Genomic DNA, 26,323 nt, shown 5'->3' with positions numbered 1-26,323 from the left:
CAACACAGAGACAGATCTGGAGCAGAAAAAAAGGAAAAATGGTGAGAATAAGACGGTGAGAGAGAGAAGAGAGAGAGAGAGAGAGAGAGAGAGAGAGAGAGAGAGAGAGAGAGAGAGAGAGAGAGAGAGAGAGAGGGTACCCGTCGGTTGGGTCTTCAGCGCTCGCCGGCGGCTACTTCTCACCGGAGAAGGAGGAGAATGGGAGGCTAGGGTTTCTGTGTTCCAAGGCACGATTGAGAGTTGGAAAAAGTCGAGCCCGATGAATTTTCCCACGAGAGAAAAGAAACAAAATCTCGCTGATTTAGTCGGAAACCAAATCCCGCTTTTGCGAGAAAACATATTATCCACGTCATTTTTTTTTTCACTTGCCACATATGTATTTATGATTTCTCGGGAAACCATGTGAACATCGCAAAAACGTGTTTCTCGGGAAAAAAACCATGGTTTCTTTTCTTTCACAGGCGCGGGAATGCAAGTGAACACGGCCTAAATGCATAAGACAAATTCTTCTAGAAGGTGGCTGTTTTTTTTTTTTTTTAACCCGGAAAGATAACGACCCCGGGCGGATCGGCAAATTTATATATAAAAAGTTGGGACCATACAAGAGGAGGGAAAACCTCCTAGCCATCAATACAGGAAGTCGTAGCCCTAGAAGGTGGCTGTTCTCTCCTATAAAAGTCAGCTGCAAAATGGCTTTATTCGAAATTGCCTAGACATTTATATGGTGCCCGAGCATGGTCCAAGATTGTCTAGGCTGTATCGCCCTTGATATGTGATCCAACATTGCTGTTGGATCAAATATCAAGGATGGTACTTTTGTCGTACCCATTCATTCATTCTATAGCACCTCACACAGATAGGGTGTTCCTAGCAAACCATCTCCATACCATAATCCTAAATATTCGGTCTATAGCAGCCTAATTTCTAACCATCCATTTTAAACCTCCACAAATCATAACCACAACCATAACCATAATCCTAACCACAACCATAACCATAATCCTAACCACAACCATAACCATAATCCTACCTATAACCTACAGAATGAATGGGTTGGATGAGTCAAACAACTATGGGAGATGGTCTATTTAGAGGGCTGCTCAGGCTGCGCGATACCTCAGAAACCTTCTTTCTCTCTCTCTCTCTCTCTCTCTCTCTCTCTCTCTATATATATATATATATATATATATATATATATATATATATATATATATATATATATATATATAGAGGAAAGTGAAGCTACACCGCCGGCTTAAAATACAATGGGCCCACATTGTTTTGGTGATCCAAAGAATTCATTTGATTGGCCCTCACATAGATAGGGTGTCCACCAAAAATCAGCTCTATAGGATCATCCTAACCCTTCAAACTATGGAGGCAAAAATGGACAAATTTGTGAAGGTTTTTACACGTTCATTTTTGCCTCCACAAATCGTAGGGTTGGGATGGTCCTATGGAGCTGATTTTTGGTGGACACCCTATCTATGTGAGGGCCAATCAAATGAATTCTTTGGATCACCAAAACAATGTGGGCCCATTGTATTTTAAGCCGGCGGTGTAGCTAAGTTAGCTACACTGGCAGTGTAGCTTCACTTTCCTCATATGTATATATATATATATATATATATATATATATATATATATATATATATATATATATATATATATATATGAGGAAAATGATTGTGAGCTTGAAGCTCATATAGCTTATATGAGCTTGAGGGCCCAAACACATGTGGGCCCACATTGTTAGGATGATCCAAAGCATTCATTTGAAAGGCCCTTACATAGATAGCGTGTGTACAAAAAATTAGCTCAATAGGATCATCCTAACCCATCCAAAAGTGGAGGGCAAAATGGACAGACACCGTTTGCCACATATCTGCCCATTTTTGCCCTCCGCTTTGGAGGGGTTAGGATGATCCAATGGAGCTGATTTTTGGTACACACCCTATCTATGATGGGGCCTTGCAAATGAATGGTTTGGATCACCACAAAAAATGTGGGACCCATGTGTTTGGGCCTCAAGCTCATATAAGCTATATGAGCTTCAAGCTCACAATCATTTTCCTCTCTCTCTCTCTCTCTCTCTCTCTCTCTCTATATATATATATATATATATATATATATATATGAGGAAACATTTTCTGCACGATACATCAGATAAGTTATCTGAGCAAGAGCTCAAAAAATTATGTGGGCCCACATTGTTTGGTTGATCTAAAGCATTCATTTGATAGGCCCTTACATAGATAGGGTGTGCCAAAAAAATCAGCTCCATAGGATCATCCTAACCCTTAGATTTTTGGAGGTTAAAAATGGACAGATTTGTGGAGGTTTATACCTATCCACTTTAACCTCCACAAATCAAAGGGTTAGGATAATCCTGTGGAGCAGATTTTTTTGTGCACACTCTATCTATCTTTGGACCATCCAAATGAATGCTTTGGATCATCCAAACAATGTGGGCCAATATGTTTTTTTGAGCTCTTGCTCAGATAACTTATCTAAGGTATCGCGCAGAAAACGTTTCCCCTATATATATATATATATATATATATATATATATATATATATATATATGAGGAAAATGATTGTACGCTCAAGTGTACCAAGCTTATGGTACGCTCGAGTGCCCAATCACATGTGGGCCCACTTTGTTAGGATGATCCAAAGTATTCATTTGAAAGGCCCTTGCATAGATGGGGTGTCTACCAAAAATCAACTCCATAGGATCATCCTAACCCATCCATTTGTGAAGGTCAAAATGGACAGACACTGTTTGTCCACAAATCTGCCCATTTTTTCCCTCCACTTTTGGAGGGGTTAGGATGATTCAATGGAGCTGATTTTTGGTACACACCCTATCTATGTTAAGGCCTTGCAAATGAATGCTTTGGATCACCACAAAAAATGTGGCACGCATGTGATTGGGCACTCGAGCGCACCATAAGCTTGGTACGCTCGAGTGTACAATCATTTTTCTCTATATATATATATATATTATAGCAGAAGAGAAATTAGAGAATTTTTTGAATATTTCCAAAATTCTGTGAGATTTACACATCCATGTTTCATTTATTTACCATCTAGCCCTTTAATATTATAGTTCATCCCATCTATATATCTCTACAATCAAGGGTAAAATGGTCTATTGGTTTTCACCTACTGCAGATATTTATCTTCTCCTTTTTACCACCTCCCACCTACTATAGATATTATCCATCTCGTGGGCCCATGTCTATGATGACGTTTCTGGTTAATATGTGTCTCTCTCCCTCGGTCTTACTCTCTCTGTCTCTCTGTCTCTCTCTCTCTCTCTACACGTAAGAAAATAGAAGCAGGAAGTAGTCTGGCAGCCACCGCCTCTTTGTTGGAGAAATCCAAATCCCATGAAAAAAACACAGAGAGGATGGGCCCCTTTTAGTTATTGAAAAAAAGCTAACTCTCTCTCTCTCTCTCTTCACAACAACATGTATGGCAGCCACCGCTTCTCTCTGACATTTCAAGATCTTTCCCTGCGCAGCGGATAGGTAATTTTTTATTTTGTAAACTCTTTTTCTCAGGTTTTTCTTTATTTTACAAAGATTTGTTTTCCTTTTTTGTGAAGATGGTATTGTTGGATTTTAAGGTTTCCTTCATCTCTCTCTCTCTCGATCCTCTTTTGACAATACCATTTTTTTTTCTTTTGGGCATTCAATTTTTTTTAATTGACAATATAATCATTCATTTCTTTCCTGGATCCAATTTTTTTTAAAAATTTCTGATACTCTTTTGTCAATATAAACCCTAATTTCTTTAATTTCCGTACATTAGAGTTTACCGTGTACTCAATTTCTTATTTTCGGAAGAGTTTATTGACGATATAAACTCTACTGTTTAATTTCTTTTCTGGGTTCAAAATAGATAAATTAGGGTTTTTTTATTTAATTTTTTTAATACTCTTTTGACAATGGATTCAAATTTTTTTATTTCCAATACTCTTCGAGGTTTCTTTCTAGGTTTCAAGACTCAACGGCTGTGAATAGCATAATGGACTTGGCTGTCCCATGTAAAGAAAAGGGACCAATTTATCATTTTCACGGACAAACTTTCCCAGAAATCCAAAAAATCCCTGTGTTTTCCAGGAAGAGATGTGAGCTCTTCACTTCGTGAAAGACTCTTCTTCTCCCAGGTTCTCTTTTATCCTTGTTTCATTTTTTTAAGGCAGTGTTGCAAAAGACATCATGTGCTCTCCACCAACGGCTTCAATGGCTCCACGTCGTCTTTCAGCTAAAAATGGTTTGGTTTTTTAACCCTTTGACAACGAGATTTTGAAGGAGTAGGGTTGACGTGTACTCTAAGTTACTCGAAGTTGGGACTCCACACGCTTTTTCATGGTTACTTTTCAATCCTGGGCATTCCTGGCTGCCATAGCCATGCCCCACTCCATCCATGTTAGAGTAGATATTGATTAAAAATAGCCTGCAAAGCTGTTAGAAATGGTAAAAGTGGATGCAATGGCTTCAAACTGTATGTAATTTGTCTGTCCACACTCCCTCACTTCTCTCTTTAGTGAAAATGTTAGCCCAGTTTGATTTATCTGAAATATTTGAAATTGGTTTATTTTTTAAAGCTTCAGGTGAGTTTAGTTTTGGAGCGACAAAATATATAAAAAGGTAGGGTATCAAGTTTTATGAATTTAAGAGATCGTACATCATTCGATTTAATGATGAGCACCATACTATTTGATCCCTTTGATTCATTTTTTTTCCTCTTGGAGTCATATTAATTTTGAATTTACCTATCCTCTGTGGAAAAGATTGCTTTTTTCCATTCCAATAGCTTTTCCCATTATACTATTTTTTCACAGGCATCTTTGTAGACACCCACATTTTGCCTTACTTTAACCAACAATAACCTAATATATTGATCCGTAGAATTTCATTGGTAAAGTATGCATCCTCAAATTTTTTGAAAAAAACAAAATGATAAAGAGATGTACCTGGTGAGATGATTAGACCCGAAAAATTGAAAAATACCCTGATTGGTGAATTTAGTGTGTTAAATCCATGTGAGAACCCCCTCTATCATTGATTTATATGTTTTAGGTCATTAATATCTTGATCTGACTTTACGGATCATCAATCGGGACAAAATAAGCTAGGGTCACTTCATAGCCCGGACCCTGATTCCATTCCGAGACCCGATTTCCGTAAATCGTTAGATCAATGGCAGATCTCGACCTAGGTCTAACCATCCAAAATCACCTAACCTCTCCTCTCATCCTAACCATCCAAACCTCACCTAACCTCACCTAACCTCTCCTCTCATCCTAACCATCCAAACCTCACCTAACCTCACCTAACCTCACCTAACCACCTAACCTCACCTAACCTTACCTAACCTCACCTAACCTCACCTAACCTCACCTAACCTCCTATCCCATTCTCCTATAAATACCCTCTCATCCCACCATCCAAAGGGGGAGAAGGAAGAAGAGAAGAAAAAAAAGAACCCCTCTCTTAGAAAACTCATCCCTCTCCCTCATCTCTTCAAGGGATCGGCCATCCTTGCCGGATCGGGTGATTTTATACGTTGGGTGATATATATCAAAAGCGGTCATTATCAAGCAAGGAATCATCTTCAAGGAATTAACATCAAAGAAAAATCAAACACAAAGTGGGTTTTCAAAGAGGTAGGCATTTATTTTAATTTTATGTAGGGTCTGTTTTCATGCATATCTTTTACTTTAAAAGAAAAACCATGTTAGGAAGCATCTAGGATCAATCTTTACTCATATTCTTCTTGATGGTAGACTTTGAAGTTATACATGTTTCCCTCTTCTCTTAACCCATCTGATCTTCATTTTTATTTTTCCCTAATGGTTCACACCCTGGTTCCCCCTGGTTAGCCTCTGGTTAGCTCCTGGTTGCACCCAGGTTCGCTGCTGGTTGCACCCAGGTTCGATACTGGTTGCACCCTGGTTCCCTGCTGGTTCGCACCCTGGTTCCCTGCTGGTTCGCACTCTGGTTCCCTACTAATTCGCACCCTGGTTCGCACCCTGGCCAGCCCCTGGTTGTACTCTGGTTCGTACCCTGGTTCACACCCTGGTTCCCCCTGGTTAGCCTCTGGTTAGACCCTGGTTGCACCCAGGTTCGTTGCTGGTTGCACCCAGGTTCGATACTGGTTCGCACCCTGGTTCCCTGCTGGTTCGCACTCTGGTTAGACCCTGGTTGCACCCAGGTTCGCTGCTGGTTGCACCCAGGTTCCCTGCTGGTTGCACCCTGGTTCCCCTGCTGGTTCGCACCCTGGTGCACCCTGGTCCGCACCCTGGTTTGTACCCTGCTTCCTCCTGGTTAGACCATGGCTAGTCTCGGGTTTGCTCCTAACTTAGACCCAACTCACTAAACCCCATACCCATAAGCCTTAAACCCGATAACCGAGTCACATCAACCCAAGCCATACCTTTGTCCACTCACTGAGGCACACCATTTATCCATAAATCTGGTTACATTAAATCTAACCCAGCCAGGCCACCTGCAGCTTAAGTCAAATCGCCCCAATACAATCCAACCAAGTGGGATCCCAACCCAGCTCAACTGAGTCAACTCTAGCCAACCTCCCTAGTCGAGTTGACCCAACTCTCTAGTCGAGTATGCTCAACCTCTTTAACCGATTGGACTCTCCCCTTAGTTGACTCAATCCAATTCCTTAATCAACCCATCCCAATGCAACCGAGTCGCATTCGACCAAGTGGCGGCCTTCCATGTCACAACCGAGTCATTCCCCTATTCTACTAATGCCCGTTTACACCTAATAGAACTTCCTCCCTTTTGCCTAACCAAGTCATATCCCAACACAATCTGAGTCGCATGTCTGAATCCATTTGGCCGAATCTCATAAGCCCGCCCATTTTGAATTCCCAAAATTCAAACCCTTGATGATTCCTATATGCTCAATTCTTTGATGCAAATTCCCAATTCCAAAATCCCATTGATAAATCAATGTTTCTGAATCTCAAGTCCAATGCTCAAATACAAACCCGATTCCTGATCCAAATACCAATTCTGTTTTCCAAAATCCAAGTAACCTCCCCAGCGGAACTACGTGTGGCTTGATCCCCATCGCGGGGTACGTAGGCAATTTGGCACTCCCAAGTTCAGTCGCACCTTTCTCTATCTTTCTCATTCCCTCACACTATTTCATCATCTCTTCCATCCCTTTTTTCACTAACCTCAAGAACTGAAATCGATTCACCTCGTGTCTCTCGGAACCGTTGGATTACGGTTTCCGTCGTAAGGACCCTTAGAGCCCAATTTAGGAACACCGGTGTCGTGTCGTGTCCTAAGTTTTAGGGAGTCTTAGGTTTTAGGGAGTCCTAGAGTTAGGAGTCCAGCCTCATCACGGACGTTTGCTATGTATAGCAACCGTGCCATAGGTCTAGTTACACTAGTCACCCAATCTTTCCCTAGGACAAGCCTAGTAAACTAGGATGTAGGCAAACCTGCATTAGTCTAAGGGACCATTTGCATTTAGATGAGAATCATATAGCATCTTAGATGAAATCTTAAGATAATAAAATCCTCAACTTGAATTAAATAACTTCTCCTAAAACTGTTGAAACAGTCAATCCCGTCTAGGTCGGTGTCCTAGTTGAGTTAGGCATAAGTAGCTTAGCTTAGGTGCACCGAACTACGTCGACTCTGATCCCAGTGAGGCTTGGGTACGTAGGCAGCTTGGATGTCTGATGGCATACCACCCGCGAGTCGGCACCACAAACAAATTGTGGTGTTTTGTATATTAATTTTCTTGTAAATGCTTAATCAAATCACTTAGGACTTTCCATGAAATTAGAATTTTAGGAGAACTTTCACTTAGATTGAATCCAGACAAATTAATAAATCAAGATACACATTTAGGATTCACATTGAAATTAGATCATAGGATGCATGTCACTTAGTTCGCACATTAACATAGAGTTGAATGAGCCATTTAAAATAAATTTAAAAGAGTTAGCTTTTGGAATCGAAGACCGATTATCGGGCAAGAATGGTGCATGTGGTGGATAACTCCCCATACCTTCCATTCTCGTAACCAGGTAGCGAGTCTAGATTTCTGGTTAATTATGGGTCCTAGATCCCACATCTAGGTGGCGACTCTGTCAGTCTCTTTCGTGTGGAATTCGGATTGCCTTAGTGATCCCAAGTTCACATAAAAGACGAATTACAATCAACAATTAAAAAACACACGCCAATCGCGTGGATACGAGAGACCAAGAGAGAGAGCGCGGCGGCTCGCGCCCCACCCCTCTCGCGGGGATCGGGTACCACAGTTTGGCGACTCTGCTGGGGATCACCTAACTTCATTAAAATTTCAAAAGATAATTCATTTGAATTTAATTTAACTGGCTCATAAAAACTCTATACTTGATAGATTACTTTGTCTTGTTTTATTTTCTCATCACATTTTACTTGAACTTAATCTAACAAAACCTGAAGGCATCGTAGATTGCGCAAACATATTGCATACACTTACATCACTTGCATCTAAACCCTTGCATCTCACGTGCACACACATCCTATTTTAGGAACCCGGAGTGTTATCTAGCATGGTTGACTGGGATTTCATCACCTGGTGCCTCTGTGCTAGAGAAGCATTCCACCCTTAGCCTAGTACCTTTATGGTACGTAAACGGATCTCTTGTTCACGTACTGATACGCCGGACACTGGTACAGTATATCGAACATGGATTCGCGCTAAGGGAACTCTTGGCCTTACCCCTAGATTAACCCACACATGCATGTAGTATACGAACACATGTGCATCACGTGTGTGAGCCTAGTTTAGGATATCCTACCTATTTGTGTCTAGATTAGGCCGTAGTCCATCTTCCAATGGCTACGATCGGTCCTTAGATACACGAACAAAGTCATGAGTCGAGATCCTCTCTCCACTCCGCTAGACTAGGATTAGGGTTGATTCCCTCAGGTAACACTGTTAAAATGTGTGAAGATTAAAAACTTTCCCTTTGGGGTTAGGATATAAATCCCATCATTTTCAAAGATCTCATAGGATTAGTCATTCATGATCTATCCGTTGAAAGCAATCTTATGCTATCTCATCTAATCTCTTGATCGTGCGTCTTTCATTCTTCTGTCATACAATTCGATCGTATCTTCATGCCATCCCCTAACTGGCAGGAGCAGAATCTCACAATCTTTCGATTATGCAATCTCATGATCTGATCATGCCTGGTCCAGATGATCCAATCTTACTTGTACCCTTAGTCCTTTCTTACTCTAAGGGCAACCTTTTTCAAGAATATTTTGCTAAGTCCTTCAGAGTTCACTATCATAATCCTTGAACTAGGGGCATTCCCCTATGCGAATCAGTCATCATGGTCAGTACAATTGTTGAGTCCGGTCTTACATTTCAAGGTCAATGCCTAGTCCAGGCAAATCATCTCTCTTTTTTATTTAGAGTTGTGAATCCTGAGCATGTTCAGGATAGGTCGTGTCCAATAATTCACTTGTGTTTGTTTCTTAAGTGTGCTTCTGATCTTAAAATAAGACTCCCTCCTCAAATGAGGACAAAATTGACGAAACTCCACTTGAGTCACAGCAATTACTTGAACAAGAGGAGGAGCGCCAATCCCAGCTTTTCAAAAATGAAATTGAAGTGGTAAACGCTGGCACTGAAACTTTGATTCAGTAAATGCCGATTGAAAATACATTACCCTCTGAAGAGTGTGAAGAATTGATAAAATTATTTCAAGAATAAGATGATTGTCTAGAAAAGCTACAACCGATACCAGGGGCAAGACATAGTTGGAAAGCTCAAAGAAAATGAAGAAAGTGAGAAGATATATGCTATACAAGGGGCATAGAGTGGAAACAACTTTCATATTTCCAATTAATGACCTTGGTTCTCAAATTCATAACATAAAGCCAACAAATTCAAGATAAGAAGTTCAAGAGCAAGCATTGAAAAGTGATCATCAGAACGAATCCATAGATGGAGGATGTCAAAGAACAAGTTTCGCTCTATGAAAGTCGAAAGCACACTTTAGAATCTTGGAAGAAGAAGATCCATTATCTCTTACCTGGAAATGCCGTCAAACTCCGTAAAAAAAAAAAACAAAACAAAACAAAAAAGAAAAAAATAATCAGTACCAGACGGACTCTAGCCAATCTGAACATCGGAAGGCCCCCTTTGGCCGAATAAATCCCAAAATCAGAACCAATGTCAAAAGAATACCGGTTTGCAAACCCTTCGAGCCTGAATAAAATTTTCTTGAAAACCCATCAAACCAGGGGCATTTCCCCAAACTACGCGAGACCTGATCCCTATACTGGGGTAGGTAGGCAACTCGGTTGAACCGAGTTCGGTCGATTCAAAAAGGAAAAGAAATTCAATCATTTCAAAAAAAAAAAAGAGGGACAAGTTCCAGTAGAAGAGAGGTCAATTATTCCAGAAAGAAAGAAAAAAAAAAGGAAAAAATCAATTAACCTTCAAACAATTTATCTTCAAACTAAGGGCATTCGCCCTGAACTACACACGACCTGATTCCTACCTTGGGATATGTAGGCGACCTGTTCACAGGTTCGGTCGAAATCTTTGTTGAGCCTTAAGCCATTCTTTGAAAAGCCCTATCCTACCTATAAAAGTCCTTCTGGTGTTCAGAACTAATGAGCTAGATCCCGAGACACAATAAAAAAAAAAAAAAATGATGAATAAGAAAAAGAGCGGAGTTTGAAGATCTGCTAGACTGAAAACCTGAAAGGGCGGTCTAGGCAAAATTTAAGATCATTCCCCTGCTAAGTTGAAAACCCGAAAGGGCGGCTTAGGCAGAAGCTAAGGAGATAGCCTGCTGGATCAAAAACCTAGAAAGGTGGTTCAGGCAAAAGTTAAGGCTAGCACGGTCCGCCAAGTTAAAAACCCCGAAGAGGTGACTTGGTCACGGTAAGAGAATCAGTATAAGAAGGCTACAGCTGGTATCAAGACTGAAGATCAACTGAAGTTCAAGCAAATTCAAGTGATATCCTCAAAACTGGGGGCATTGAAGCTAAGCAATCTTAGGGGGCGTAATTAAATCCTTGAGGCATTACTGTTTTAAGGAAAAAGTCCAGTGTTTACCAATTGAAAAACTATTCCTCGAAAGGATAGACTTACCAAACAAAATATTAACTAAGTCAGAAGCATCACTGTGTTTGTCAGTATAGTCAGTCAATCTTTGTTATTCTAAGTTCACTCCTTCAGGGCTGCTCAATCCTTTGAGTAGTGCCTTTCATCTAAGTTTTCTCTTTAGAAAGAGTCAATCGTCGTTCCTATGTCCAAATGATGTAACTGTCTTGGTGAAGGAGGCCCGGCCTAGGCAGCTCCCTGCAATTATACCTGAAAGGGTTCGAGAATCTAGTCAAACAGCTACATTTCAAAGAAGATCAACTCAGAAGAGTTCAGAAGTAGAAACATCAGAAAGCCCAGCTTCCGTAAAAAGATCATACCCCAGGAAGGCACCTTAAGCTTGGAAGAGCCCCAGATGCAATGGTGGTTGAGCCAATTTCTCAGAAAGATGAACCATTAAAATTCAGAATTTCCTTCCGGTTAGTTAAATACTATCCTGGTCAAGAAATGTTCATCTAAGCACCTGTCAAAAAACAGATCCCGCTTTTCCATGTTAGAGAGCCGTTGTTCTAAATTACCAATTTCAAGTATCTTGTTCAAGGTTTCAGTTATCAAAATCCCCAGAAGACAAGACCAACAGTCTCATTGAGAAAAATCTTGTTGAAGTTTCATAAAAGTGTTCCTAATCCATTCTTGTTACTAATGGTTCTTCGTTCATAAGGTTGGTCGTCTCATCATTCGTCAAAGTCTTGGTTTCCAATATCTTTACTGGGCACGATCTATAATGTCCCCGATTTCATTGAGTTCAAAAAAAAAAAAAAAAAAAAAATCCAAAATTCATCAAATCCAATCCCCGATTCAAACAAATCCAATCTTACGTCAAATTCAAGTTCATGAAAAATCTCATGTCCTCTTTGAGCCCTTTTCTGAAAGGTGCCTCATTTCTCGAGTCCATTTGTGAATGGTCTCGTCTTCTCCTTGAACCCGTTTGTGAACAGGTTTCTCATTCTCTGAGTCCATTTGTGAATGCTCTAATGTCCTCTTTGAGCCCGTTTGTGAACGGTGCCTCTGTTCTCGAGGCCATTTGTGAATGGTCTCATCTTCTCCTTGAGCCCGTTTGCGGACGGTACCTCATTTTCCAAAAATAAAAAAATTTATCAAATCCAAATCCTTAATTAAAAAAAAAAATAAAAAAAATCCAATCCTACGTCAAATTCAAGTTCATAAAAAATCTCTAAATTCTTCGAGCCCGTCTGTGAACGGGGCCTCATTTCTCAAGTCCATTTGTGAATGGTCTCGTCTTCTCCTTGAACCCGTTTGTGAACGGTGTCTCATTCTCTGAGTCCATTTGTGAATGGTCTCATCTTCTCCTTGAGCCCGTTTGTGAACGGTGCCTCATTTTCTGAGTCCATTTGTGAATGGTCTCGTGTCCTCTTTGAGCCCGTTTGTGAACGGTGCCTCATTTCTCGAGTCCATTTGTGAATGGTCTTGTCTTCTCCTTGAGCCCGTTTGTGAACGGTGCCTCATTTCTCGAATCCATTTGTGAATGGTCTCGTCTTCTCCTTGAGCCCGTTTGTGAATGGTGCCTCATTTCTCGAGTCCATTTGTGAATGGTCTTGTCTTATCCTTGAGCCCATTTGTGAATGGCGCCTCTTTTCTCGAATCCATTTGTGAATGGTATCGTCCTCCTTGAGCCCGTTTGTGAATGGTGCCTCATTTCTCGAGTCCATTTGTGAATGGTCTTGTCTTCTCCTTGAGCCCGTTTGTGAACGGTGCCTCTTTTCTTCGAGTCCATACAACTATGGTCTCTTATCCTCTTTGAACATCATACATCTATGATGTCTCATTTCCTTGGAATCCGTACAAATACGGTATTTCATTCTCTTCGAGTCCATACAACTATGGTCTCTTATACCCTTTGAACATCATACAACTATGATGTCTCATTTCCTTGGAATCCTTACAAATACGGTATTTCATTCTCTTCGAGTCCATACAACTATGGTCTCTTATACCCTTTGAACATCATACAACTATGATGTCTCATTTCCTTGGAATCCGTACAAATACGGTATTTCATTCTCTTCGAGTCCATACAACTATGGTCTCTTATCCCCTTTGAACATCATACAACTATGATGTCTCATTTCCTTGGAATCCGTACAAATACGGTATTTCATTCTCTTCAAGTCCATACAACTATGGTCTCTTATCCTCTTTGAACATCATACAACTATGATGTCTCATTTCCTTGGAATCCGTACAAATACGGTATTTCATTCTCTTCGAGTCCATACAACTTTGATCTCTTATCCCCTTTGAACATCATACAACTATGATGTCTCATTTCCTTGGAATCCTTACAAATACGGTATTTCATTCTCTTCGAGTCCATACAACTATGGTCTCTTATACCCTTTGAACATCATACAACTATGATGTCTCATTTCCTTGGAATCCGTACAAATACGGTATTTCATTCTCTTCGAGTCCATACAACTATGGTCTCTTATACCCTTTGAACATCATACAACTATGATGTCTCATTTCCTTGGAATCCGTACAAATACGGTATTTCATTCTCTTCGAGTCCATACAACTATGGTCTCTTATCCCCTTTGAACATCATACAACTATGATGTCTCATTTCCTTGGAATCCGTACAAATACGGTATTTCATTCTGTTCGAGTCCATACAACTATGGTCTCTTATACTCTCTGAACATCATACAACTATGATGTCTCATTCCCTTGGAATCCGTACAAATACGGTATTTCATTCTCTTCGAGTCCATACAACTATGGTCTCTTATCCCCTTTTGAACATCATACAACTATGATGTCCCATTCCTTTGGAATCCGTACAAATACGGTATTTCATTCTCTCCGAGTTCATACAACTATGGTCTCTTATCCCCTTTGAACATCATACAACTATGATGTCTCATTTCCTTGGAATCCGTACAAATATGGTATTTCATTCTCTTCGAGTCCATACAACTATGGTCTCTTATCCCCTTTGAACATCATACAACTATGATGTTTCATTTCTCAAAAATAAAATTTTAAAAAAATAAATTAAAAAAAATTCATCAAATCCAATCCCCGATTCAAAAAAATAATAATAAATCCAATCCTATGAAAAATCTCTAAATTCTTCGAGCCCGTTTGAGAACGGTGCTTCTTTTCTTCGAGACCATACAACTATGGTCTCTTATCCTCTTTGAACATCATACATCTATGATGTCTCATTTCCTTGGAATCCGTACAAATACGGTATTTCATTCTCTTCAAGTCCATACAACTATGGTCTCTTATCCCCTTTGAACATCATACAACTATGATGTCTCATTTCCTTGGAATCCGTACAAATACGGTATTTCATTCTCTTCGAGTCCATACAACTATAGTCTCTTATCCTCTTTGAACATCATACAACTATGATGTCTCATTTCCTTGGAATCCGTACAAATACGGTATTTCATTCTCTTCGAGTCCATACAACTATGGTCTCTTATCCCCTTTGAACATCATACAACTATGATGTCTCATTTCCTTGGAATCCTTACAAATATGGTATTTCATTCTCTTCGAGTCCATACAACTATGGTCTCTTATACCCTTTGAACATCATACAACTATGATGTCTCATTTCCTTGGAATCCGTACAAATACGGTATTTCATTCTCTTCGAGTCCATACAACTATGGTCTCTTTTCCCCTTTGAACATCATACAACTATGATGTCTCATTTCCTTGGAATCCGTACAAATACGGTATTTCATTCTCTTCGAGTCCATACAACTATGGTCTCTTTTCCCCTTTGAACATCATACAACTATGATGTCTCATTTCCTTGGAATCCGTACAAATACGGTATTTCATTCTCTTCAAGTCCATACAACTATGGTCTCTTATCCTCTTTGAACATCATACAACTATGATGTCTCATTTCCTTGGAATCCGTACAAATACGGTATTTCATTTTCTTCGAGTCCATACAACTATGATCTCTTATCCCCTTTGAACATCATACAACTATGATGTCTCATTTCCTTGGAATCCGTACAAATACGGTATTTCATTCTCTTCGAGTCCATACAACTATGGTCTCTTATACCCTTTGAACATCATACAACTATGATGTCTCATTTCCTTCGAATCCGTATAAATACGGTATTTCATCTTGCCCAAGCCCATTCAAAAATGATGCTGCGTTTTCATTAAGAATCTTTCAAAAGTCATCCATTATTCTCTCTGAGACCATTTGAAAATGACGTCTCATTTCCTCTGAAGCTGTTCAAAAGCGATATTCCTTTCCCTCCGAAAATCCATTTGAAAATGGTATCCCATTTCTCTCGTTGCCAGCGGCACCGCAGCGGGTTTGTTTTATTGCATTCCAATTCTAGGATTTCATCTAAGGTCTTGCATTATATTAGGTTGCATTGTGTTTAGGGGGTTCTTTGTCGATTAAAGCTACGCAAAATGGTTCTGTCATTTTGACTTTGGTATTCGATGACTACGTCGTCTCTACCAAAGAGGGGCATCTGTAGACACCCACATTTTGCCTTACTTTAACCAACAATAACCTAATATATTGATCCGTAGAATTTCATTGGTAAAGTATGCATCCTCAAATTTTTTGAAAAAAACAAAATGATAAAGAGATGTACCTGGTGAGATGATTAGACCCGAAAAATTGAAAAATACCCTGATTGGTGAATTTAGTGTGTTAAATCCATGTGAGAACCCCCTCTATCATTGATTTATATGTTTTAGGTCATTAATATCTTGATCTGACTTTACGGATCATCAATCGGGACAAAATAAGCTAGGGTCACTTCATAGCCCGGACCCTGATTCCATTCCGAGACCCGATTTCCGTAAATCGTTAGATCAATGGCAGATCTCGACCTAGGTCTAACCATCCAAAATCACCTAACCTCTCCTCTCATCCTAACCATCCAAACCTCACCTAACCTCACCTAACCTCTCCTCTCATCCTAACCATCCAAACCTCACCTAACCTCACCTAACCTCACCTAACCACCTAACCTCACCTAACCTTACCTAACCTCACCTAACCTCACCTAACCTCACCTAACCTCCTATCCCATTCTCCTATAAATACCCTCTCATCCCACCATCCAAAGGGGGAGAAGGAAGAAGAGAAGAAAAAAAAGAACCCCTCTCTTAGAAAACTCATCCCTCTCCCTCATCTCTTCAAGGGATCGGCCATCCTTGCCGGATCGGGTGATTTTATACGTTGGGTGATATATATCAAAAGCGGTCATTATCAAGCAAGGAATCATCTTCAAGGAATTAACATCAAAGAAAAATCAAACACAAAGTGGGTTTTCAAAGAGGTAGGCATTTATTTTAATTTTATGTAGGGTCTGTTTTCATGCATATCTTTTACTTTAAAAGAAAAACCATGTTAGGAAGCATCTAGGATCAATCTTTACTCATATTCTTCTTGATGGTAGACTTTGAAGTTATACATGTTTCCCTCTTCTCTTAACCCATCTGATCTTCATTTTTATTTTTCCCTAATGGTTCACACCCTGGTTCCCCCTGGTTAGCCTCTGGTTAGCTCCTGGTTGCACCCAGGTTCGCTGCTGGTTGCACCCAGGTTCGATACTGGTTGCACCCTGGTTCCCTGCTGGTTCGCACCCTGGTTCCCTGCTGGTTCGCACTCTGGTTCCCTACTAATTCGCACCCTGGTTCGCACCCTGGCCAGCCCCTGGTTGTACTCTGGTTCGTACCCTGGTTCACACCCTGGTTCCCCCTGGTTAGCCTCTGGTTAGACCCTGGTTGCACCCAGGTTCGTTGCTGGTTGCACCCAGGTTCGATACTGGTTCGCACCCTGGTTCCCTGCTGGTTCGCACTCTGGTTAGACCCTGGTTGCACCCAGGTTCGCTGCTGGTTGCACCCAGGTTCCCTGCTGGTTGCACCCTGGTTCCCCTGCTGGTTCGCACCCTGGTGCACCCTGGTCCGCACCCTGGTTTGTACCCTGCTTCCTCCTGGTTAGACCATGGCTAGTCTCGGGTTTGCTCCTAACTTAGACCCAACTCACTAAACCCCATACCCATAAGCCTTAAACCCGATAACCGAGTCACATCAACCCAAGCCATACCTTTGTCCACTCACTGAGGCACACCATTTATCCATAAATCTGGTTACATTAAATCTAACCCAGCCAGGCCACCTGCAGCTTAAGTCAAATCGCCCCAATACAATCCAACCAAGTGGGATCCCAACCCAGCTCAACTGAGTCAACTCTAGCCAACCTCCCTAGTCGAGTTGACCCAACTCTCTAGTCGAGTATGCTCAACCTCTTTAACCGATTGGACTCTCCCCTTAGTTGACTCAATCCAATTCCTTAATCAACCCATCCCAATGCAACCGAGTCGCATTCGACCAAGTGGCGGCCTTCCATGTCACAACCGAGTCATTCCCCTATTCTACTAATGCCCGTTTACACCTAATAGAACTTCCTCCCTTTTGCCTAACCAAGTCATATCCCAACACAATCTGAGTCGCATGTCTGAATCCATTTGGCCGAATCTCATAAGCCCGCCCATTTTGAATTCCCAAAATTCAAACCCTTGATGATTCCTATATGCTCAATTCTTTGATGCAAATTCCCAATTCCAAAATCCCATTGATAAATCAATGTTTCTGAATCTCAAGTCCAATGCTCAAATACAAACCCGATTCCTGATCCAAATACCAATTCTGTTTTCCAAAATCCAAGTAACCTCCCCAGCGGAACTACGTGTGGCTTGATCCCCATCGCGGGGTACGTAGGCAATTTGGCACTCCCAAGTTCAGTCGCACCTTTCTCTATCTTTCTCATTCCCTCACACTATTTCATCATCTCTTCCATCCCTTTTTTCACTAACCTCAAGAACTGAAATCGATTCACCTCGTGTCTCTCGGAACCGTTGGATTACGGTTTCCGTCGTAAGGACCCTTAGAGCCCAATTTAGGAACACCGGTGTCGTGTCGTGTCCTAAGTTTTAGGGAGTCTTAGGTTTTAGGGAGTCCTAGAGTTAGGAGTCCAGCCTCATCACGGACGTTTGCTATGTATAGCAACCGTGCCATAGGTCTAGTTACACTAGTCACCCAATCTTTCCCTAGGACAAGCCTAGTAAACTAGGATGTAGGCAAACCTGCATTAGTCTAAGGGACCATTTGCATTTAGATGAGAATCATATAGCATCTTAGATGAAATCTTAAGATAATAAAATCCTCAACTTGAATTAAATAACTTCTCCTAAAACTGTTGAAACAGTCAATCCCGTCTAGGTCGGTGTCCTAGTTGAGTTAGGCATAAGTAGCTTAGCTTAGGTGCACCGAACTACGTCGACTCTGATCCCAGTGAGGCTTGGGTACGTAGGCAGCTTGGATGTCTGATGGCATACCACCCGCGAGTCGGCACCACAAACAAATTGTGGTGTTTTGTATATTAATTTTCTTGTAAATGCTTAATCAAATCACTTAGGACTTTCCATGAAATTAGAATTTTAGGAGAACTTTCACTTAGATTGAATCCAGACAAATTAATAAATCAAGATACACATTTAGGATTCACATTGAAATTAGATCATAGGATGCATGTCACTTAGTTCGCACATTAACATAGAGTTGAATGAGCCATTTAAAATAAATTTAAAAGAGTTAGCTTTTGGAATCGAAGACCGATTATCGGGCAAGAATGGTGCATGTGGTGGATAACTCCCCATACCTTCCATTCTCGTAACCAGGTAGCGAGTCTAGATTTCTGGTTAATTATGGGTCCTAGATCCCACATCTAGGTGGCGACTCTGTCAGTCTCTTTCGTGTGGAATTCGGATTGCCTTAGTGATCCCAAGTTCACATAAAAGACGAATTACAATCAACAATTAAAAAACACACGCCAATCGCGTGGATACGAGAGACCAAGAGAGAGAGCGCGGCGGCTCGCGCCCCACCCCTCTCGCGGGATTAGGGTACCACAATCTTTGTCGGCCCGTGCATCGCACGGGGTTTTTTACTAGTATATATATATATATATATATATATATATAGCAGAAGAGAAAATGAGAGAATTATTTGAATTTCTCCCAAAATTCTATGAGAATTACACATCACTTTTTTTGCTTTTTTTAACAAAGGCACCCATTCAACCCACATATGTTCAATCCCACCCCTTCCTTTATGCTTTTTAACAAAAGGCACCCATTAAAGCCACATAATTTCAATCCTACCCCTTTTTGGAATTATTTGAAAAAGCAAATCATGATTTGCTAGCCACCTTCTCCAAAGGCCACGTCTCGCTCATCCTTTGCAATTGTATGTGTTCAGAGTTTGTCTTATTAGACGTGGTGAAAAACTACATGGAAATATTATTTCTTGAAAGGTGGCTAACAATAATAAGTACCGAAAGAAGCTAGCAATAATAATCATTACGTAGTATAGTTTTGGAGGAAAATTAAGGACAACGGGTACTTGTATATGATAATTACGGAAAAAACTACAAATAAGAGGTATCGAAATATGACAATTACGAAAAAAACTACTTTTCTTTAGTAATTTTTTCAAGGATATTATGAATTTTGCACTCCTTTAAAAATATTTATGAATTCCGGGCACCTTAAGAGGAACAACATATTATGGAAACCTCTATAGATTGGAGGGCTAGGATCAGCCTATGGAAATGATTTTACGGGCACAACGTATTGATGTTGTGTTCTATCACATGGGCGGTTTGGATCAACCTATAATGTCATCCGTACAGTTATTTGCCGGTTCGTGGTTTTTTACTAGTGTGTATATATATATATATATATATATATATATATATATATATATAGAGAGAGAAAAGATTGTGCGCTCAACCGTTTTCTCTCTACTGTGCGGTCGAAGAGAGAGGTTTGCTCTCATTGGCTAAGAGAGTGGGCCCAGGAGGCGACGAAAAGACGACTGTAAGTCTTATTTTTCTCTCCCGTAAGAAACCAAAATCCAAAAAAATATCGATTTGGATTTGATGCCTTTATTTTTTTCGTACGGGTTTCATACCAAAAACCCAAGAAAGAAATCGGTTCAGCTTTTATCTCCTTCCTCTCTTCTCGCTGAAAGCTGTGACAGTGGAAGAAAAACCCACCCAAAATCGTACCTCGCCGTCACCCAAAACCCTTCTCCGGCCGCCCCCTAAGGTTAGTTTCTTGTAACTTTTCTCTTTTTTTCTCTTTTTTTTTTTATGAAAATGAAAATCAAATAACGTAGGGAGAGGGTTTCATTGTGAGGAGGGTTTCATTCCTGTAGAAAGAAAAAAAGAGAAGATGGTAAGATTATTTTACTTTTTTCTTGGTAGTTTTCTCGGTAATTGTCATATTTTATTACAATCATTTGGTATTGTTTAGGTAATTTTTCTACTTTGCATCCTTTTTGCGGTAATTTTTCATTTCAAACTTAGTATTTCTACGATTCTTTGCCAAATCTGTAATGATTACTTCTCTTTTTATTATCGTTTATTGCTAGCCACCTTTGCCCGTAAGTTACTTCACCCAATCTTTGCAGCTAAGGAGGGGCTACAAGCTGAAAAATAGCCCCGGAGAAGGTGGCTAGCAAATCCCTAAAAAGTGATATAAATATTGGGAAATGTTATCAGCGCTACTGTATTTTGATGAATGCACTCCTCACTTTATTGAAAGTACGGTAAGGCCCGCCCCATAGGATGATCCAAACCGTCCATTAGATGGGCCACAGCCTAAATAGGCCGTGCCCAAAAATTCATTTCCATAGGTTGATCCTAACCCTCCGTATGAGGAGAAAGAGTATATGTTGTTAAAGCTGCTGAAGCAAAGAAACCCAAATCGATTCCGACGATTCATGCGGTTTCTCCTCCCACGGGTTAGCAAAAAACCCCAAATCATTTCCATAGGCTGATCCATGCGTATGAGGAGAAAGAGTATATCTTGTTAAAGCTGCTGCAGCAAAGAAACCCAAATCGATTTTGACGATTCCGACGGCTTCTCCTCCACAGGAATCGTCGGCTTCTCCTCCACAGGTTAGCAAAAAAACCCCAAATCGATTCCGACGGCTTCTCCTCCCACAGGTTAGCAAAAAAACCGAAATCGTCGAGCAGCAGCACCAAAGGAAAAAAACCCAAATCGAAGCCGACGGCTTCTCCTCCCACAGGTTACCAAAAAAACCCAAATCGAAGCACCAGCAGCAAAGAAAAAAAACCCAAATCGAAGCTGACGATCCATCCGACGGAAACGCTCGAACGATCTTCTCCTCCCACAGGTTAGTGCCTTCTTCCTCTTTTCCTCCTTTTTTTTTATTTTTTCTCCCTACGGATTTCTCTGTAACGAAGAGGGTTTTTCCTTTTCTTTTTTTTTTTGCCTAAGGATTTCTCTGTAAAGAAGAAATTTCTTTGCTACGGTTTCAGCTTTATTTTAACTTCTCTCTCATTTTCTATCTCTTTGCTGCAAAAATCTTTCAGAAATTTTTGATTTTTGATTTTTGAATTTTTCAGCAGGAAAAAACCAAATCCTCGAGGTCTCGAAGCCGACGATCGTCCCTACCCAGCCGGAAAAAGGAGAAAGGAAAGGAGAAAGGAAAAACCCAAATCCTCTGTGAGATAATTTTCTTTGCTCCGATTGCAGCTTTATTTTAACTTCTCTCTCATTTTCTATTTCTTTGCTGTAAAAATCTTGCAGAAATTTTTGATTTTTGATTTTCTCTCTTTTTTATTTTTCTGCTGAGAAGCTAATCGATTTAGGGTTCTTTCTCATGAAACCCCCTTCGACTGGAAACCATAAATCCATGAAACCCCCTTTGGGTTCTATATTTTAAATTTTTTCTTCTGTTGATGCTTAATTTCTAACGGTTCTCTCTGTTTTTTTTTTTTTTTTTTGTACAGTGGGTTGGTAAAAGCTAATCGATTTAGGGCTTTTTTTTTCATGAAACCTCCTTCCACTTTAAACCCTAAATCCTGTTTCAAATTTTAACACAGAAGCTTATTGCTGCAAAAATCATGAATGTTGCACAAATTTTTGATTTTCTCTCTCTTTTTCTCCTTTTTTCCTGCAAAAACCCTACTTTCAATGTACCCTTATAACCCTACTTTAAGACACACAGTAGAAAATATCTGTAATATTTTACCATTTCTTATTATGCTGATGGGCCATGTATATGTTGGTTTTTTAGGTATAAAATATGGACCCCTCTATTGACGACGTACATGCAAATGGTTTAATTGAGTGTGACAATGGGTTTAATCTGAACGATGATAATTTAGTATGGGATGGGAATATAATTGACATTAATGATGGGGTGAATGTCAATGATGATGATCTACAATGGGAGGCTACTGATGGGAAAGACGGAGATGAGGGTTGTAGTCATACAGTTACTACTCCCAACAAGGTTGTCGGTGAAGATAGTATTGCGAATATGCCGTTTGAGGATCAGGTTTTTCAAACTTGGGAAGCTGCATATGAGTTCTACAATGCTTATGCGTATGCTACTGGTTTTGGACTATGAAAATCTAGTACTACCATATCAAATTTAACAAAGACGGTGATATCGAGAACGTTTGTATGTAATAAAGAGGGAGAGAAAAAGGATAAGGAGAAGAGAGATGATGTTAAGGACTTGAGGGAGCGTCGTCTTGCCAGAATGAATTGTAAAGCAAGGATGATCATCAAATTGAGAGATAAAGAGTGGAAAGTTACAACATTTGACGACATCCATTCTCATGACCTTACTTCACCACTTAAAACGCAAATGCATCGTTCACATAGTCAGTTCCGTAAAAACAAAGGCTGTAAGAATTTGATTGAACAACTCAGTGGAAGCAATTTCAAGCCTGCTCAGATAAAGAATGCCATTAACTCTACTTCCAATGCTCCCGTGGTCTCAACAAATCAAGTTATTGCCCATTTGAGAGCAGTTAGGGAGAGTAATATGGGTAAAGAAGCGGTGATAGTGGCGAACCATTTCCAAAAGAGAAAGTCTGAAGACCCGAACTTCTATTTTGAGTTGGAGTTAGACGCGAATGGAACTTTGCGTTCGATGTTCTGGGCTGATTCCAGGGCAAGACAAGCATACCTTACGTTTAGTGATGTGATCGTATTTGATGTGACTTATAAAACGAACAGGTTTAAAATGCTGTTTGCACCGTTCACTGGGGTTAACCATCACAGGCAGTCGATTCTTTTTGGATGTGCACTTCTTGCGGACGAGACCGAGGAGACTTTCACCTGGTTATTTGAGCAGTGGCTCACGTGTATGTTTCGTAAAGCTCCAGGTGCTATAATAACTGATATGGACGGGGCTATGCGAAATGCAATTCGAAAAGTATTTCCACATACCAGGCATCGGTTTTGTTCGTGGCACATAAAGAAGCATCTCCTTGAGCATGTTGCGGACATGAGAGATGTCGACACTGATTTCTACAAGGATTACAATCACTGGTTTTACAGGAGGGAAATAGAGGATTCTGAGACAGAATGGAAATCTCTGGTTGATAAATATGACATTGGTGAAAGTCATTGGTTAGGAAAAATGTGGGATATCCGCGAGCATTGGGTTCCCGCTTATTGGAGAGACACATTCACAGCAGGAATGACATCTAGTCAACGGAGTGAAAGCATAAATTCCTTCTTTGATGGTTATGTTAACCAGAACACCTCCTTAGTTGAATTCTTGGGTCAATACGAAAAGGCACTGGTTGAGCGGCGTAAAGCCGAATTGGAAGAAGATTTTAAGTCTAAAAATACAATTGCCAAAATGAACACAACCAGCCCATTGGAACTAAAGGCTGGGGAATTCTATACAAAGAAGATGTTCACCATATTCCAAGATGAGATTATGGGTAATTTTGCCTTATGGAAAGACAAGTTGGGAAAGAACGGCAATGTTGTGGAATACAATGTAGGAATCAGGACAGATGACAAGAAGAAATACCTTAGGGTTCTGTTTGACAGTTCCAACGATGTAACTGCGACATGTCAATGTGCTAAGTTTGAGAGGGAAGGAATATTATGCAGACATATCCTTCACGTTATGGATAGAAAGCAAGTACCTACTATCCCCAAACGCTATTTATTAAAGAGGTGGTCAATTGATGCAAGGAGATACTAGTGGCGTGAATGGACTGAAGAGGTGGTGTCTAATGTCAACATGGCAGTAACTGATTGAAAAAGTTGGTAATGACGAGATTCTCTTCAAGAAGATGACTGATTTTTGTACAGAGCTTGCTGTAGAAGTTGAAAAGAAGGAGAAGGAGATTGTCTCTCCGCAGAGTGACTTGGTAACAGTTGGTAGCCAAGTGCAGTCAAACATTGGTCCTAGTGAAATACCTCAGTCAAACATTGGTCCCGGTGAAATACCTCTGTCAAACTTTGATTCCAGTCAAATACTTGGGTTTACAATTCGCGACCCTGAAGTTGTAAGGACGAAGGGCAGGCCAAAGCATGCAACGCGTCATGTATCTGGCATAGAGGCCACTCAAGCACAAAAACAGCAACGCCAGTGCTCAAAATGTGGGGGATATGGACATTACAGAACAAGCTGTCAAAAGAGGACTAAGGTTTGGAAACGTTATTATTGGTCTTGTCAATTTATTATGCTCCGTTTTTTTCCTTATTGATTTAAATCTCTACTACTGTGCTTGCTAATAGGTGGCTGCAAATGAGCAGCAAAATGCCGATACCCAAGATGGAAATGAGTAAGATGAAGAAAGTTAGACTCTTGCTGTTGTACTACTGTTCTTCTTTGTCATAGCAATAATTGTTATAGGTCCACTACTTATTACCTTGATTAGCCTTTAATTGGGCTTTCTGTTTCTCTTTTCTAGGTCTTCCACATATCGCATTTGTTTTCTTTTTATCCATATAGCTATTGTTTGAATTTGCGTTCCTGCAGGTGAATGGCAAAACAAAAGTTCTACGTTGTTTTCAAGGGAAGGCAGATTGGTGTATTTGAAAATTGGCAGGATTGCCATCTTCAGGTCAACAAGTTCAGTGGAGCTTGTTATCAATCATATGGGACTAGGCAGGAGGCAGATGTTGTCCTTCATGCCTATTTACATGGCAGTACTGGGTGCGTACAAAAAGGGGAAGAGGAGACCAGCTCTCACGGATATTCACTAGCGTCAACAACTTCTGCCGGGTCAACTTCCTCTTCTACTTAGATATGGTTCTTATGTTTGGTGTTCTTTTCATTTTACTGGACATGTCTATTGGCTGTAAATTTGGTTCGGATTGTGTTTTAGTGGACATAGCCCACATGGTGATCAATCATCAAATCCGTTATGACTATGTTTGTAACTATAATCTAGATTCTCAAAAGTCTAAATCATGCACAACACATGAATATTTTTGTAACTATAATGGACTGTTTTACCTACGTGAGTAATGTTTACAGATGGATATACAATTCCAGCAGGATGGGCGATTATGGTGTGTCCTCCAGCCGTCCACTTGAATCCTGCAACTTATGAAGATCCACTTGCCTTCAATCCATGGAGATGGGAGGTGTGCCATTATCAGTTTTCTATGAATCATGGCAACAAAAATGCGAAACTTCCTTTCTTGCTAACAGAATGTAGTGTTCTAAAAATGGGTCTTGGATTTTCTTTCATGTTCTTTCTTGCTGTTCAAAAATTGACAAACATGAACAAATACTTAACAGGGCACTGATGCACGAGGTGGTTGGAGCGCTGAAATCATTTTCCTTTGGGCAAATGACATTCACATTTCTCTTTCAAGGGATCCAATTTGAAGTGTAATAAGGCCCTGTCTGGATTGCTGGAATTTTCTGCAATGCTTTGAAGAAAGAATTTTGTCCAAAATTCCATGCTTTTCCCTTGCTTGTTTACACATGAAAAAAATTATAATGATATTGCTAAAATTTATCATATGCTTTTAAAATGTGGAAACAGAAAAGTTTCCTAAGAAATGTGTTTTTCCTAGAATCCAATACAGGGCCTAATCTGATTATATTTAATTCCATGTGATTGCATTCTCTCTCATTGAAAATTAGTTTAACAAGTGGCGAGAGAGGGCTAGTGAGGATGGGAGGAGGAAAAGTAGGGAGAGGGCAAGAAAAGGCAGAAAACAAGGAAAAGAAAATTTCTATTTGTAGGGTGTAGCGCTCTCTCAACATAGGGGGGGGGGGAGGAGGGAATCCATGGTTGCCAAACATGGCCTCAATGTTA

At 40.3% G+C, this 26,323-nt stretch overlaps 2 long non-coding RNA genes across 2 annotated transcripts; both read left to right on the top strand.

The window, feature by feature from the left end:
* Positions 1-3,337: 3,337 nt before the first annotated feature.
* On the top strand, positions 3,338-4,573 carry LOC143888300 (uncharacterized). The gene is made up of 2 exons (XR_013254525.1): positions 3,338-3,536; positions 4,005-4,573. It is a non-coding gene; the product is annotated as an uncharacterized LOC143888300 (long non-coding RNA).
* Positions 4,574-20,366: 15,793 nt separating this feature from the next.
* On the top strand, positions 20,367-25,606 carry LOC143888301 (uncharacterized). The gene is made up of 3 exons (XR_013254526.1): positions 20,367-21,402; positions 21,635-21,734; positions 25,030-25,606. It is a non-coding gene; the product is annotated as an uncharacterized LOC143888301 (long non-coding RNA).
* The last annotated feature ends 717 nt before the right edge of the window (positions 25,607-26,323 follow it).

This window comes from Tasmannia lanceolata, unplaced genomic scaffold (assembly GCF_043159265.1).
Source record: "Tasmannia lanceolata isolate RefF3 unplaced genomic scaffold, GAP_Taslan_0.1 ptg000012l, whole genome shotgun sequence".
Taxonomy (NCBI): domain Eukaryota; kingdom Viridiplantae; phylum Streptophyta; class Magnoliopsida; order Canellales; family Winteraceae; genus Tasmannia; species Tasmannia lanceolata.
This window is presented reverse-complemented; position numbering and strand designations above follow the sequence as displayed.